Source organism: Meleagris gallopavo, chromosome 6, assembly GCF_000146605.3.
Source record: "Meleagris gallopavo isolate NT-WF06-2002-E0010 breed Aviagen turkey brand Nicholas breeding stock chromosome 6, Turkey_5.1, whole genome shotgun sequence".
Lineage (NCBI taxonomy): Eukaryota > Metazoa > Chordata > Aves > Galliformes > Phasianidae > Meleagris > Meleagris gallopavo.
Window position 1 is genome coordinate 8,285,782 of NC_015016.2, and position 18,038 is coordinate 8,303,819.

The following is an 18,038-nucleotide window of genomic DNA, read 5'->3' on the forward strand; positions in this document are numbered from 1 at the left end:
AAAGATGTGAGTTTTTTAATTAAATGCATACCTTTTCACCTGTCTATTTTCAATGAACATTTTATGTCCTCCTTCAAGTTGTTCTAGGTTCAGTCTCCAAGAGAGCAGTGAGGGAAAATCAGGCCATTTAAAAATAAAGTAGATTACTTCTGCACAGCTTTCTTTAATCAAAACCATTATAACTGATGGCTCAGAGCCTTGATTACACCTCTTCAGAGGGCACCCCTTGATTTTGTGCGACATCCCTGATTATTTTATTTACTTATTTATTTATTTATTTATTAGCTTTTACTTTCTGCCTTGATTTCTAGGTCACCGAGTTGAAGCTCATTCTTGCCTTAAATGGATGTGCTTGTTTCTCAGTGGCAGGTTATTTTTCTTACCGGGCCTACAAAATAAACATGCCCCCTTTTCAGAAGAAGACAAAAATTCCTGTGATCACATATTCCTGGAGTTCATTCACTCTCTCTATTTTTTCCTTAGCCCCTGTGGAGAGTGAGATTGGACCAAGAGTCATTCCCTACGACCTCTCCTGAGCCCCTGTGGAGCTAAGGGCCAAAAGGTCATTTTCTCAGGTTCCCTCTAGAGGGAGAATCCAAAGGTCATTCCCTCCCTCCCTGACTCACCCCCAAGTGCAGCTGAGAGACATTTGAAAGTCCTTTGAAGAGAAAGGGGAGCAACTGAGTCCATGTGCTTTACCTATGGCCCCTCAACAGCAAAGAGATATGAGGTAGGCTGGGCACCTGCAGCCTATTTAGGGCTGTCCTATGTCCAATGTTTGGCACCCTGTGAACTTCAGAAGGGATGGGCAAAGATGCTGGCACTGCTGAGAAGTGGGCCTAGCAGCTTCTGCTTCCTTTCAATTCCCGGATTGGCTTTCTCCATCCTACTGCCCCCATGATCCTCTTTAATCTCCTCTGTGGCCTGGGTTTCACTAGAAACTTTTCAGATACCATTAGATGGTGAGCTCTAAGGCTCTGAATCTCTCAGTGAATAAAGCCTGCTCCTAATTCTTGGGAACTGAGCTGCATAGATTGTTCTTTGGGTCTCCTTGGAAAACAAAGCCAGACAAACGCTCAGAGCCACTGCTGCTGCCCGCTAACCTGTCATCTGTGAACATGTGGATCAGTCTGGGAATCATTCAGTGTTTCCCAAGGCAGAAACAGCAAAAAGTTAGCACCTCTACAGTCCTTGCTCATCCATTTCAAGAAAAAAAAGTCTTATTTTTTCTTGCTCCAACAACAAAATAAGAGAGCGTTCTCAGCGTTAATTTCTCTGACTTGCCTGAGGAAGGAAGGAAGAGAAGAGCAACAGTTATTCACAAGGTCCCCTGCAGAAGCAGGGCAGTAAGGGTCACTTCCTCTCAATCCATCCCCTTCGAAGGAGAACAGTCAGGCTGTGTCAATGCCACGGTCTCTTTTGTGCTGGATAGGCAGCCGGAGGTCAGCCCCTGCCCTAGCCTTGCTCTCGCAGCGTACGCACACCCTCTCTGGCGCGCCTGCTTTCTCTGGCACATGGGGGGTAGGGAGATTATTTCTTTTTTCCCTCTCTTCTCTTTGTATGAGGGAGCTCACAAGTCACTACCTGGGCCCCTTTTGGAAAAAGACAATAACAAAAGGGCCGTTCCTAGTTTTCTTTTCTGAAGAATTTTCAGGGAGGCTGCTGAGGCATTGGTCAAGCAAAGCTTTAAAGTCCAAATAAAAGGGAAATGCTGCAGTGTAGGTTTGGAGCCTCTTACAGGCTGTGATGGCACTGTTGCAAATTCATAGCAAGATTTCTGCTGACCTCCATGTACACAGCAGTCCTATGTCTGGAGATCAACTCCTGCGAATTGCTGTGAGAAAGCAAGGAACAATGAAATACACCAGAAAATTCAAGTTCTGTGTTGTTTGGAGTCTGAATTACTGCAAAGTAGCCCATAACAGTCTGATCCAAATATCTTGAAATCAGTGCAAGTGTTAGCAGTGAATTTCACATGCTTTAGCTCATACCGTGGCCAGGCTTCTGTCTTTACATCAGTCTCTGGGACGGTCTTTAAGGAGCTAATACAGAATTGAGATCTCTTGTCAAGGGATTTGTTTTCACAGATGATCTGGTTCTTTCACATCCTAGGGCCAAATTACTCTAGAGACATGGCCCTGCAGTTTGCAGTGAAGTCCAGAAGCTTGGCTTTGCCACCTCCAAAGCAGAGCCATGGGAAATAAGCAATGTGTTTCTGCTTACACTGGAACAAGAGTTTAGCCCTAAAAATACAGCAGAAAATTCACTTCTACATTGTAAATGCATTCAGCCTTCACTATTTTAACTGACAGGAATAGCAAGCCGCTCACAAAAATATGCATGGACTTTCTATGTGCTCACAGGACTGGTTGAACAGAGAAACTAATCTGTCAGTGTAAATTAATCTGTACCCAGAGCCTGCAACAAATTGCTTAGCAAGATTCAGAACTCCCCTTGATGAAGTCCAAGACCATTTACAGGAGAACAAACTGCAGCCAAGACTTCTTTTCTCCTCCTTCCTACTTCTGCAGAGTCAGAGTGACTTCTTTTAAGGCTTGCTGACCCCTGGTACTGCGATTAGACTTTGCCCAAGTCAGTGTACTGAAATCATTCGGGGCTTTCCCATCCAGCCCCTGAGATAATGCATCATCTCCACAGAGGCAGTAGCACTGAAGTGTGAAACAAAACAGTTTTCATCCCTCAGGTGAAACGTATCTCTCTGACGACCTCAAGCTTGGTCAGTGAATGGCTGCAAAATGCTTTGGGATCTCTGTGAAAATGTGCAGCATTATTTCTACAGCACCTCAGCACTGTAGAGTTGAGGAGAGATGCCATTCATCACTGCATTAGATGACGATTTTGCCTTTGTAAGTAGAAGTGATATATTACTTTGTTGTGTGTAAGTGGGGCGTGGGTTCTCTGCACAGCAGTGAGCTTCCCTGTCCACACATGGAGTAATTCACAGATGTCGGTGAGAAGAGTATCCTCTCTCCTGAATAGACCCGATGGACTCGTTTGACCATGAGCTTTTCCCACGTGTGCCCATGGATGCGTTGCTCTGCTTTGGAGTGTTCCACACTTCAAACTGAGCACGCAAGGATTCTTTAATGGTAATGGTTTCATTGAGGAAGTTATTGCCACATGGTGCTTCTTGTTAAGAATCACAATGAATTTCAGTCTTTGCAGTACCCTTTCCTTCCCTTCCTTCCCAAATGCAAAGCACAAATCCACTTAAAAAGCTGAGATCTTTTGACTTCTACCAAAAACTTTTATCCACATAAGAGGATAAGAAATTCATTAGCTTAAGTTGTGTGATTGTAACAGCTCATTAGAGAACACTGTGCCTTTCAGAGTGAGCATGCCTCCAGCCTTACATTGAATCTGTCAAAGTTAAGGAAAAAGGTATGGGACAACTTAACCATCCTGGAAGGCAATTTCTTATTTTTAACTATGCAGACCACAGGGTTCATTAAGTGATTTTAATGAACAGTCATAGGCCTGATGTTCAAGTTTTCATTTGTGTCTAATTGCAAGTAAAATATGAAATTAGCTAAATTGATCCTGCTCGACCAAGGGTAAAAAAAAAAAAAAAGAAATTTTAATTTACAACCAGTAATTATGTTTTCAGACTCATTGTGACTAACTGTTGTTGTTTCCTTAAGGTAAAACAAACATTTTTATTTCAGGTTTAAATGCTGCAAAATACTGCTACAAAAAATTTTACATTGCTTCTCTTCAAACAAGGGAAAACCAGCCACTTTTAAACAGAAAACATAGTAATTAGTCTTACTAATTCATTGAAAGAAATGAATCATAAAGAAGTCTTTCCAGCCATCTGACAGATGCAAAAAGTTGGGGATATGATATTTTGTCATCCGTAGCATCTCAGAAGGAATGGCTTTGACAAAGCAGATTGTTTCCAACATTTTATAAAATATATGAGGATAGATTGGAATGTATTTTTCAATCTTCCTCTGGGAGCCTTCATGGCTTTAGTCAATTTATGCATCATCTGTTAAAGTTCAATATGGGGCACTGGGTCCCAAAATGTACTTTGAAGCATCAATAGCAAATCTTCTAATCTCAGCTTTCACTATCTGAGCAACATATGCATTAGAGTGGAATTTGGGATTGGCTTTTGGGTTGTGGGTGAAACGCTTGCTTAGATAACCTGCAGTATCGTGGCTTCAAGTGCAATGTTCAGGTTTGGATAAATGATTGCTTTTCATTTTCCCAAAAGATAAACGAAAACAGATACAGTTTTATACCAGGATTTATAAACCTCTGTAGCTGCATATAAATGGACACAGAGTATTTTAAAATTTCAGTTAAATACGAATATTTCAAGAAAAGTATTTCCTTATGCCATTCAGGGAAAAAATAAATTATCTTAGAGAATACGATTGCTGCAATAAGCCACAATTCTGTGCCTTCGGGGATCAAGCAGCTTTCCTATTTACAGTACACTTACTTAATCCAAACAAAACCCAGCACCTTTCCTCCTCCTCACTAAAGGAAATTACACATTTCTGTGCAGGTAACAGCACTATGACTTTCCAGCACTTAACAAAACTCCACAAACGAGCTGTGTGTGGGAAGGCTCGATGCTTTCTACACTTCCATTGCAGCTTCCACCACACCGCCTTTTTGTTTCCTCCAACTCCTTGTCCCCACTTCCTTCATTTTCGCTTTGTTCTGTCACTGCAGAACAATGGCAGTGTCACAGGAGGCAAGACAAGCTATTAGCGTAGAAGGGCAACTCTGCTGAGCGGTGATTATTGTTGTAGGGTGCAACTTAGGGAAAAAATACCAGTTTTTCAAGGCGATCCTTTCAGAAGCAGATCTTGGAGTTGTGGAGTGCGAATTAGAGCAGGTTATTTCTGCTTTGAAGAGAGCAGTAGAACACAAAATGTTGTTTTTTGAGTTAGGCACCTGCAGTTAGAAATCTTTATGAAGAGATTTGCACAGGTGTTGTGCTAGGCATACACACAGCCTTTTCCCTCAGAGAACTCATCCTCAAGGTAGAAATCCTTCAGAATTTGTATTCTTGCCTACAATTTAAAAAAACCAATCACTATTTCACCTCCCACGGATTAAAACTCACTCCACCTTTTACTTCACACTCATTCCAACCATACTGTTAAGGATTGGTTGGGCAGACTTCCTAAAAGCACCTCAATTCCACAGAACAAACCAGCCCAGCCCACCCCGCCCCAGCTGGGCGAACCACTAACGGCACTGCCTCACGTCTGGGCGGCGCTGGCCGACGGCGCCTTCATCTCTGCCGCCCCCTCGGATTGGCTGAGAGGCATCAGAAAGCTGCCCGCCGATTGGCTGGGGCTGGCCGCTGTTGCTATGACTTTGTTGCTAGGGCCTCGGCCGTCTCCAGGCCCTGCAGGAAACATGTAATGAATTATGGATGCTTGATTTTCTCCAAGAGGCCTGATCTGTAATGCAGATGAGCTGCAAGGCCCTCCTTTTCTACCGGCTTCTTAAAAATATATATATTTAAAAAAAAATAAGAAAAATAATAATAATACCTGAGCTTTAAATAAGAATCTGGCATTTGCCACTCACAGCAGTGACTCCTTAGCACTGATGTTAATTCTTATGCAAAGATGGGGCCAGAGGTCACTGACTGTTATTTGTTCAGGAAAAGCTTGTAGGATTTTCACTGAACTCTGTGACCCGCTGGGGTATTATATTCCCCCCTTCTTTGGTTCAGAGACCAAATAGGACACAAACGGCAGAAGTGGTATTTTCCAGCAGCTGGAGAGGAAATTGTCCCCTCACAGAGCAATGGAGTTGAGCAGCCAGGCCAGCTCTGGGCTGTCCTGCTTGAGGAACGATACCTTTGCCCAAATACGACCCAAGACTTTTCTCCAGCTTAGCTCATGTAGTTGGGTCATCACCAATGGCTCCAGCCTGAATGAGAGGAGTTCCCTGCAGCTGCCCCGTCTCTGCCATGCCCGCTGCACTCTGCTGCAAAAACCAATGTTCCTGCCTGCAGTTGAGTCTTCATCTATTAGGAATTATGAGGCACTTTATACTACAGAAGTGTTGATATTTTACTATACTCAGTGAACACTGATGTCAATGCAGACATCTCTCTTGTGCCTATGCAAACTTCAGTATTTTTTTTCTTCCTGGTGACAAATTACTTCTGTCCTCTCTGTGTTAAGCTTCTGTGGACAAATATGAATTGAAAAATGTGTCTGGTTTAGCAAAAATAATGAGTCTGATCCTTATTTTGTGTTAGGTTTAACCATGCGTAATTTTGCCATTCATTAGCACAAAGGCCAGGCTCAGCCAGGTGTGGGTATCCACAGCTTTCCATATATTGACCACATCAGGGGCTCTTGGTACCTCGAAGGTTCATGACTGATGTGAGGAGTATGTTGGGCCCATTCCCCCTCAAAACCCTGCTTTTAAGGTGACTACACACTAAGCAACATAGCAAGGAAACAACTGAGCAATTAAATGAATTTCTAGAGATTTTGTATTTTGGAATTCATGCTCTTCACATCTCAAACTGGTTCCTGGTTCTTTCTCAGGGAGAAGTAAATGAATTATGTGAGATCTCTGAGATGAAGATGAAATATATCTGATCCTCCTGTGATTCCAAGCAGAATGATACCTTATTTCTGGGATTATTAAGCAAAATGTTTTGTTGAGTACTGAAAAAATAACAAGAAAATCCGTGAAACACCATGTACAGATATAGAAAACATGCTCAAGTCTGGCCATCATTTGGCCTAAGAGCTTCAGCTGTGATGGCTCTTACATTTTATTATTTTCTATCAGTAACATGTTTTATATTGAAGAAAATGGAGCAAAACTGTATTGCCTATCCCACTCATTCCTGACAGAGCATCAATCAAATTCCATTAAAAAGAAGCCCAGGCTATAGAAGTGTCATTAGAGACACAGTGGTGCTTAATCCTCAGAAATGTCTGAGAGATGCAGTTTTCTGAAAACACGGTATTAATGTTTGTGTACTTGGATGTATTAAATTTGATATTGTGTGTGTGTGTGGCACTAGGGCACAAGTTTTGTGCAACATAAAGTAGAATAAAGACTACATTTCTAGTTTCTAAGTACAGAAAATGTAGGCCATGATTTTGTTAACAAAATAATTGTGCTTAAAGACTTCATTCTTTCTTTCTTATATCATATTCTACGCCTAAGCCACTGGAAGATTATTATTCCTACGTCTTTATAAATGGAGCATGCACCATGAGATTTGGAATAACTTAAATAGTCTGCAAATGTTTTGGACAAGATGCAGTTTAAGCACATACATGTTTCCAGTGCTATAAATGAGCTTAGTGTCCCTCCATTACTTCTACTGAGGAAGTAGAATGATAGAATCATAGAATTGTTTGAGTTGCAGGGGACCTTTAAAGGCCATCTGGTCCAGCTCCCCTGCAATGAAGAGAAACAATTACGACTAGGTCAGGTTGACCTTGAATATCTCCATTGATGGACATCTGGAGGCAGTGCTCCAGGTGAGGTCTCACCAGCACAGAGCAGAGGGGCAGGATCACCTCCTCCCTGCTGACCACTCTGCTTTGGATGCAGCCCAGGATATGGTTGGCTTTCTTGGCTTTCTGAGCTGCGAAGGCATGCTGCTGGCTCGTGGTGGTTGTTGCCATTCAAGAAATTTGAACAGTGAGGCCTTGTGATAGCTACAGGTTGTGGCGAAGTCTTAGTAAAGCTAGGCACTGTAATGATATCTGCAGCATAGATATTGCTTTCATGGACTGGTCCTAATATCACTAATGGAGCACCTAACTTGCAGAGCCATAAGCGTCGTGACTCCCACAGGACATTCTGAAAGCAGCTTCTCAAAGAGGAAACTTGCTGTGTTTTCCTGATTAAGATTTTATAACTACCAGGCTGTGTTTGTGTGCTGAGGGGTGCAGGAGGGTTTGAAGGCCTTTACAGTGTGGACCTAACAACTTTACTCAAATGGATACAGTACATATTGGATAATAGTGACAACAGTTCAAGTGCGAGAAAGATTTGGAGTCATCAACAGGGAGAAAAGTGATGTGGAAAGCTTTCACAAAAGCAGACAGTTCTTAAGGAAGGAGCTGAATGAGGAAAAGGAACTTTCTGGTGCATGATGAGTGGAAGGCTCGTGCATGCTCAGACCCATGAGGCAATCTTCAGAGTGCTTATGACAAAGGAAGGCAAGGAAGTAAATTATATATTTCTTTCTCTATATCTGTAGCATCTGATTGAAAAAAAATCAAATCTGTTTCCACTGAAAACATCAAAGTTGTATTTTTCTTTTTCCAAATTTTTGTTCTTTATTTCAGTAGAAGTTTCTTACTTTTAAAGACAAAGGGCATTTTTTCAATTTACTTAAAAAGAAATAAAACTTTATAAGGCTTTCTTTCTATTAAGGACTCTGTAAACAAAATAAAAAAGCTTTGCATTTTTAACTATAACAGTTCTAAAATAGTGCTCTGACATAAACATAGTCTTCACAAATATGCTTCTATAATTTAAAACATTTTCTCTTGAAGTAATTTCAACTGGTTTATACCATCAATAATCTTCATAGAGTTTACATTAATCCACAAACATTGTATGGTGTGATGAAGCTGATGAGAATCAACAAAGGATAGAGTACTGCAGCCCAGATAAAGAAACCCACTGTTTAATGCCAGCTGCTCAGGAAATGTCAAAAGCAAAGTGAGTTTCAGGTCAAGGGCACTGGGAACACTCTGTTAGCAAACCCTAAGACAGGCAGTTCTCGTTATTAGTATGAACAAGGATATGGTGAGCCCTTTTTAATCTGTCCCTGGGCCTCTGTCTAGCTTCACAGACACAAACCTGACCCATTTGGGCTCACCTCTTTGAGATTGCTGGTAGTTTTCCAAAAAATACCCTTGTATGACTTGTTGTCTTAACATACTAATCTGTTGTAACAGTTTTGTAGTTTGGATCGAAGATATTGGGAGTTACAGACTGGGAAGAAAGAGCTGAATGGTTCAGACCCAGCTGGTGCTACAGAGGTTTTTGCTTCTTAGAAAAAGACCATGTTTCAGATTTGGTTTTGTCTGTAGTCTAATCCTTCTGCGTGTTGGCAACAGAATGAAGAAAGTGCAGCCAATGCGGTTCGGTCTAATAGGGATCCAAACCTTCTCTTTCACAGTATTGGGATTTATTTCATCACATGTTAGACATTTACAGAAGAGATAACTACAGTAGGTATAGTGAGCTCAGGCAATGGAGATAAACAGGCTCTTTTTGCTTGGTATATTTAGTTCTATCTTCCTCAGGTGGAGATGAACCTACGTTTTGGAAGTCTGTCTGTTGGGATCACTAGACCCAAAACAATGTGCTGTCATGATGGGCTGCAGTCTTTAAAGCTTTTCAGGAGACTCACTTTGTCTTCTTCAAAAGAGTTCTGTATTATACAACTCAATAGTCATGCTTTTTTGCTGTTTGCTGCACAGTCTTCTTCCACATGGCACTTGTTTCTGAGACTGGAAAGAGCCAAAGGAAATAGTTGCTGCAGCAGTTTTTGGTAGGATCAGTGCAAATGTAGCCACAGAAAATGCTCTAAAGGCAGCTTGGTAGGCTGGTAGGTGACTTGGAAAGATGAAATCAGACAGTAGTGAAATGATCTGCAGAAACCACTGCGTATTTGCAGCAATTACCATAGTGACACATCACAGTATTTTGTCAGTGTTCTATGGTCAAATAGAATAGGTCAAAATATTGCCATTTGTCCAGAACTGAGATAAAACAATGACATAAGAAGGATAATGGAACTTTGAATATGGTCTTCATATCCCATAATTTCACTGGATTTAAATACCTGCCATTATGTATAGCATATCCTGTGTGACACAGTGGGCTGCTTGATTCTGTATTGTTTGAGCTTGTCGAGACGGTCTTGAACTCATAGCTATTAGCAAAGTGAGTTGGTATGTTTGAATCATGCCTATGCTAGCTTTGAATTTTGTTAACATTGGTACCAAAACCCATATTGTGATCAATGGAAACATTGAACATTGATTTCTTGAAGTAATTTCCTGTAGGTAAATAAGGAACCAAAGATTGTCTAATTTGATCTCCTGCATAACAAGTCTATTCGTTTCAGTTTTAGTTAGATTCAAGCACTAACATCTTCAGGGATAACAGTTGCATGCTACAGGCATAGGACAGAAAGAACAAGCTATAGTACCAAGTATATGTGAGGCTCCAGCAGTGATGGAGTGTTTGTTAAATGGAACATGCCTAATTGATTGCAATTAATGAAAGTAATACCTTCTTCCATCTTTTAACTGATTTCTTTGCAGTTTCACCAGAGAAATTCTTTCCATTATTATATCTGCCTATCAATATGATTTTCTGCATGTAAGCCAGAAATACTTATCAAGTATCTAGGAACATTTGTCTCTGTTCAGAGAGCAGATTTGGTTTGCTTAGTGCCTTCTTGTCAGTGATGACCAGCCTGTAATTTTGAAAAACAACAACAACAATGAAAAAAAAAAACACAAAAAGGGCACAAAAAAAAACAAACCACAAAAAACAAAGCACTACAACAACAAAAACCCAACCCCAAATAATAAAAATAAATCCCTAACCCACTAATCACATACAGCTGGCCAACTGTGCATGAGGGAGAGGATATCCTTTGTATCCCTCCTTGCTGAGGATGAATGAAACCACTTCTTTTAGGAAGGTGTTCAGTATCACCTCAAAACCTCCAGCCAATAGTGAGACCCCCACTTTCACTGATAATCTTTTATTGTTTAATTACCCTGTCTGCCAGAAAATTACATCTTGTTTCAAGGTTGAATTTGTCTAACTTCAACTTCCAGCCATTCAATCTTGCTCAAGTTTTTGTCAACAAGATTGAAAGCCCATTATTAGGTATCTTTTCCACAAGTAAACACTTATATAAATTGATAGAGTCATTCTATAACTTACCCGAGGTTTTGCTTCTGGAAAACCACTTCCGAACCCTTGCTCACCCCTTAATAGAGCTTCCTTTCTTCTATATGCTGCATAGTTGGAAACTAGCACTGTCTTGTAGCAAATGATGAGGAAAAAGAAAGGAGTTATCTAGGAAAGAAAGAGGAGAGGTTCAAAAGGAATGATGAAATGATTGATCACTGCTCAAGTATTTGGAAGAGGCATTTTCTCTTGAAAAGCAAATCTCTGCTAGATGCACCTCCCCACCTCCAAGCAGCCTGCCAGCTCATTTCTACATTACTGATAGGTAATGTTTGCAAAGCAGTGCCCCCTCCTAGACCATACTTGACATAAATCAGCCAAACTCCAATGAGGTTGTTTCCTGCCAGTGGAGCTCTCACACTTTATATCATTTGTAGATGTAGAAGGTGCTTTATAAAGAGGCTTGTGGCTGTTCATGAACACTGGCTGAAGCAGTGATAACCTGCAGCATTCTCTATGACATTATGCATCCTTAATTCTCCTACCTTCTGAAAAAATGAATGGTCCCCAAATGTTCATGAATGTGTTTGCAGCAAAATCACAGAAGACTCCAACCACTTAACTTAGCAAGTCCATATTAAACGTAAAGGAATAATAAACATTTCACTGTCAGTCTTCTATTCACAAGCTGTTTCTCACCCCACCCCTGCATTTATTCATATATTTTGTTAGCACTTAACTTTTTCATCATGAAAATATTAAAATAGAGCTAAGATAAAACTGTAATGCCATCTCTATTCCAGCAAGCTTGTGGGACTGTAATATAAACTATTTATAGCTGACTGACCAAAGCATTTAGTGTAGAAGGAATGAGGGAGCCAAAATAAGAAGGTGAGTATGGCTCTTCCCCAAGAAGGAGCCACGATCAGAATTCAACATTTGCCATTGTTGTAGTTTCTGCGTGTACCCTACAGGATAAGTTCTGCAGGAGTGATTTATTTCAAGCTTTTTTTTTTTTTTCTTTCTCCCAGGATGAAGCAAATGTTTCAAATTACAGCTATGGAGAGAGAATTTAACTAAAGCAGAAATATGAGTCACAAAAACATTCGTGCCTTATTTTCAGGGTAATAACTAAACACCTGCTAAATTACATTTTAGAAAATTACCCTGTATTTCATGGTGCATTTTATCTTTTTATTTTCTCTCTTAAGCTCCACTTGGATCGGCATAGGAAGATTGTCTCATCCATGCAGAGCTCCCAAACCTTGAAGAGCTCTGCCTCTACCACTGCTCTGCCCAGGTAGGTCTGAAAACATGATGAGAGCTGAGGTCTGAGTAGTGGGGACAGCACTTCACTGTATGTTTAAGCAAGGTCCTGACATAACAGTTTGCACTAACTCAACACCAGAGATCATTACATAAAACAACAGCAACAACAATGAATCAAAACATGCAAACCATCAGACTTATTCTTATACTCTTGGGTTCATGGCATAGGGCTCATGCTCAGTTATCTGTTTTGCTTTTTATGTTTTCTTTAGTTGTTTTTCATTTTGGCACTGAGTGGGCAGACAAGACTCTTGAACAATCTGTAATTACATAGTGTCACAGTTGATGAGGTTACAAAGGAGTAAATATGTAGTTGGTATCAGAGAGGATATTTTTAACAATACTCACTCTACATCTAATAGAGTGCATCTGTGTCCTCTGCGGGCACCCTGCCTCAGATAATATAAAAGGACAGCAATGAGGAAGAGAGCAGCATAATAATATCTGCATAGTCTTCAGCGAAATCAGTTTCTGCAAATACACACTTGACATCTGAACTCTTTGATACCAGTGCTGCTCCTATTGATGGCAGTGGCATCTTTGGCCTTGAATAGGAACAGGATTGAATTCTGACTGTTGAATCTCTTATGACACAAGAGGTGGAAGTTTCCCAGTGTGATCTGATTGCCATAGTCAACAAGAAGAGTTTTAGTAGACCATCATGTAAATAATTCTTGACCTGGGGTCATGACTGTCTCAGGGAGGTATGACAACTCTCCTTTTTGGCTTACAGGAAGAGAACAACAGTCTGATATATTTTTCTGCTGTAACATGGGTCATAACACAAAATAGAATAAAGCAGTTTTGTTAGTCTGCCTCTACTGGGTTCTTACATGTTGTGTTTCCACTTCTGCTAGCCAAATTTTAGCATCTTGGTGATACAGAATAGCCTGATTTGGACAGCACATGTCTAAAGTCATGAAATCATATTGTATTTATACCACTCAGAGCTGAGGGAAATAACTTTTTAAAGAGTCAAGGACTCTTTATTTTATTTTATGAAGGCAATGTGAAATGATTTGTTTAAAAGTCCTTTGCATGCTTATGTTTGGCATTCCTTGTCTGAAACCATTACTAGATGTGCTCTTGGTCATCTTCATTAATTATTTGTACTGCAGCACAACCCATGAATTTAGGAATCTTGTCCAAACATATAAAGTGACTTACTTGGAAGTCCACTATTTCTGGATTTTGGGGCAGTTGTGAGAACAACTAGACATTAAATAGTGTCAGTTCACCTCTTCACGTGCTCAGCTGAGGATGTGACTCACGCTCATGGGAATATCGCCCTACCTCTCAGCTTCACAGTTCAGCATAGTGCCAGCATGCTGATGTTCAGCAATGAGATCTCCTTATGCGTGTGGCAATGAAATGGCAGGGTTCCCCTGTGACTGGGGATATTGTTCCTTGACTTATTGTACAGCAATAAAGGAAAAACCACTTTTCAAAATGTCTTTAAGAAAATAAGACAAAATTGAGAAAGGGCAGCAGTATGCTCACCTTGCCAAACAGTGGGCAGAAGTGCAGACCTGCACTATTTTCTAAAGCTGCCCTCTGAATTCCTGAAGAAATTACTAATGATTTGTTTTCATTCTCTGTGCCACGCTCTGTCTCTTTCTTCCTCAAATCCTGATGGCTTTCAGCATCTGACAATAGCACTGCCTACATGATACAGCAGCAAGGATCAAGAAGTAAGGGGAGTGGTTAGAGGATCTGCTTCCTGAGCAGCCTGCTAAAAACCATCTTCGGTATGAATAAGAGGAGTCAAAAATGGCATAGGAGAAACCTAGCAGGGCTCGCTTGCTTTTTTCTCCCCTTCCCATTAGCCACAGAAGCGGACCAAAGCAATCCCAATCCCCCAGGCTGGTTGTGGTGTGGAGGGATTATCTCTTCCTCCAGGATGAATGCTTATTTGTGACTTCTTTTGTTTGCCATTTATTCTATTTTCCTTGTTTTGAGAATTTCCCTCTCACATTCAAACTATATTGCTCCTCTGTTGGCAGCAAGATGCACAGGACATAGCAGAGCCATGCCTGCCTCCATCTAGATGGCAAAGAAAGTAACATTCCATTTCCCATTGACTTCAGCATATTTGGTAGGATCTCTGCCTGAGCTGCACCAGTGATTTCTCCACCTCTGCTCTTCCTTTGCTATGCCCATTCAAACCTTCCTGCTGCTGCTGTTCCCCCCTTGTCATTTAAAACCTTCATGATGTTCGGGTAATGAATGTCATCTCACCTCTTTCTATTCACTTCACTATGATGTGAATGACCGCAGTGACACCAGGAGATAAGAAATCCCCCAAAGAAACACTTAATATAATTTGGAACAAAAATTTCTGTGGGTTTATTGAAAGCACCCCTTTCCCCACCACACACAGATTTATTTATCTGCTTTACTGCATTTTGCTTACGTCAAGAGCTGGCTTGCTCCTGTGCAGCCCCCTCACCAGGCAGATAATTGCTACATATTCTTTTGTGTTGCTGCCACCACCTCCGCCATTGGGCTCATTCTCATACCATCGCCTGCACAGCCTTGCTGCAGTCCATCTCCCTGCAGACAGTGGGTGCTTTGATATTAGGGGTCTCCCAGGAGCAGGTGAGAGTCTTGCGTCTTTTCTTGAAAATCAAATGAAGTAAATACCCTGCATCTCTCCTGCCTATTCCAGATCATTAGCAAAGATGTTAAATAAAAACGGGCTGTCATGCTGACAGTTCCAGCCTCTTCGTGATGGTATCTCATTGGCCGTCACTTTCACGCAGACACACCAACCTGATGCAGTGTCATTTATCATTACCTTTTGTTTATAGCCACTCAGCCACTTGTCACTCTTTGTGACAAAGCCCATATTCAAGCCAATATGAATCTATTCTTCAGGAAAGACTTCTTGAGTGTAAAGTTCATGCCTTGCTAAGGTCCCAGCTGTACTGTGTTACTGGCAAGACCTTTTCCTCCACTGCCACCCATTATATTTCTGATTAAACAAATCATAGCGTAGCCTGGTCTTTCTGTTCTTGCACCTCACTGCTCAGGGTTTTTTTGGCATGCTTGTCTTTTTGCTGGGTATTCATTAAAGTCCACAGTTATTTGTTTAAGCAATAGCAATTTTTACGTTTTCTTTTATTTCCTCCACCTGTCTCCAGGTTCAGGCTGGTTTTGCGCTCAGCTCAGGATGTGGGTCTGCCAGGCTCCACCAACTGCAGGCAGCCAGACCCCAGCAGTGCCAGGACTAACTGTGGAACCCAGCTGGTGTCATGGGTCTGCTCAGTAAAGGTGGGAGGAAAAGTGGTAGATGTGGTAGGGAGAGCTGGGCCATGTCTTGGTGTCTCTCTCCAAGTAGAGCGCAGTTGCAGAGCCAGGGCAATGTTTAGTAGTCTTCAGGGCAAAGGCAAAGCTGGATGGAGAAATATGCAAGGACTTGTTGGCCAAGAATGTTATGTTGAAAATATGTTGAAAAATGTTTTTAGGTGGTAGATGCTGGTTATATATATATAATATGTATGTACATATGTTTGCAGTTATATATATATGTATATGAATGTGTGAGTGTACATCTTCTACAAAGAATAGATTATGCCACAGCAGTTTTGTCCACAAATATAGTAGCTCAGTATAGCTAATGGAGGGGTATGTAGTGTACATTGTTAAGGATATTATTTCTCTACAGCTTTGGAATCAGTCCAAGTTTTAAGCATGTATTTATGTCTGAGTGTATCAGTAATCTCACTGAGCTTTGCTTGGAAGTTTTCCTTAATTCCTTCCTCAAAGTTTTCCATGAATACAGAAAGTGAGATTTTGTTACAAACCCTCTTAATAGTCCTCAGTATCCCTTGTTTCCTTCTGTTGGAAACCATCCCAATCTTGCCAGTGCCATGTGTGTGCATTTTAGAGCTCTGTGCTGTATGTGCTAAGTGTTTGCATTCCAGCCTTTCCCTGCAGTTCCCTCATGCGGGGCCACATGCTCACTCCCATCCGTGGCAATACTAGGATCAGTAGTAATCTCAGCCTCAAGCCTCCCCAGGTGTGCATGGATCCGTCCTCATCTATCCTTCATCCTCAAGGCAAAAATCTCAGTTTTGCCAAGCCCCTCTGAGCCAGACTGAGCAGCTTTTGCTTCAATATGGACAAAGCCCACACTGGGCAGGAGACGCAGCCATACCAACACTCTGTAGATGACTTGAAGGCAAGTGGAAGCAAGCAGCCTTAGCTCAGGCAGCAGAGAGCTGCAGATCAGCTCCCACTGATGGACAGAAGCGTGGTGTGGAGGCAGTGTAGCATAGCTTGTTTAATGCTGCATTATGGTAATGCATACCAGCAAGCCATTAACATGGGAATCTTAGATTTAGAATATAATGAAGCACACCGTTCGATGTTTTGTAGCAGTGTGTACTCTGGAGTCATAAGCACACAATTTTTTTTATCAAGTTTCAGCCCAAAGCAAATTTCCACAGCTAAGTAGCCCTCCAATCTATCTATTCACAGTTATACATATTTGTTTTTAATAAAATTTGTTAATATTTACCAGACGCATAATGGGACAGTTATTTTTACCCAGAGTGCATAGTTTACCTATTAAATGTTATAAAATCTTTTTGAAATCAAGTTAAGTGAAAAGATTAGCATCAATCCTCTGAGAATAAGCATTGTTTTAAAGATGTAGATGTTTTCAAACACCAGAGTGAATAGAAAAAATATTGCTGCGTTGACTGTCGGATTACATTTCTTTCTTACTGAAGCTAAGTGGGTTAAATTAAGTGATTAATTAACTATGCATCTGCACAATTAGGAGGGCATTTATATTCCATTTAACTTATATATTTATTTCTAGTTTGGGAAGAAAGGAACCATAAGATGATGAAGGGATGAATACCTACAAGTATTAGAGATTTCCAGTAGCTTTATTATATCTGTTATTATAATTTCCATTGCAGCACTGTGAATTCATTGGGTTTCTAACTTGGTCATGAAGATTTGTTCTACAATGAAATTTCTCAGAGAAATTTTTTGCTAGATTTTATTTGCTGTTGTTTGTAGATTTAGGAATGCTGTACCAACGGCTAACAAAAGTAACCAACTTTATTGGTTTTCTGAGTTTCTTCTTGCCATTAGCTGACTGGGCCCAGTCTATCTCTGAGATGCAGTTTCCAAAGCCAGCTCCTGAGCTGCTACCAAGACTCTGTTGTGTGCATGGAGGAAAGTCTGATGCTGCTTCACAGCAGATCAACGAGCAAGTTTGGGGTGAAAGCAGTAGTCATAAGTTTTTTTTCTCCATTCCCACCCTGACTTCAGAAGTGCAGGTGAATACAGTGGAAGAAGAGCACCTCAGCTCCTTGTGCAACTGCCTGGTGTGGGACGCAGCAAGGAGCTGCTCCCTACTCACTGCAGCTGTGTTCTGCCTTGTGCTGGATTTCTCAGCAAATTCCTCTCCAAACAGCAAAACCAGAAGAGTTTTTTTTCGCACTGCCATTTGCCCAGCCTTCATTCAGAGACTGTTTTTGTCTCCAGTCCTGCCAGAAGCCTGGTAACAGGCTAGGACAAATGCTGTAAATGGACTAATGTGGGCCCAGCAAGCGCTGGACCTACTGCTTTGAGCTGTGCCTTTGAAAATAATGAGCTGGATTGTCCCAGCCCTCGGTCAGCAAGGCGAGAGAATGAGAATCCTGCTGCTCCCCTGTGCAGGCTGCAGCTCCAGTTGCAGGCAGTGGTGGCCATTCAACTGAGATTCCCTCCAGTCAGAAAGGGCTTTGGCAACATAGAAGTGTTTTTCCCTTCCCTATAACTTTTTTTTT

At 41.2% G+C, this 18,038-nt stretch overlaps 1 long non-coding RNA gene across 1 annotated transcript; it reads left to right on the forward strand.

Moving 5' to 3' along the window:
* Window positions 1-10,575: 10,575 nt before the first annotated feature.
* On the forward strand, window positions 10,576-18,026 carry LOC109368101. Its single transcript, XR_004160059.1, has 3 exons — window positions 10,576-12,044; window positions 12,132-12,220; window positions 15,393-18,026. It is a non-coding gene; the product is annotated as an uncharacterized LOC109368101 (long non-coding RNA).
* Window positions 18,027-18,038: the final 12 nt, after the last annotated feature.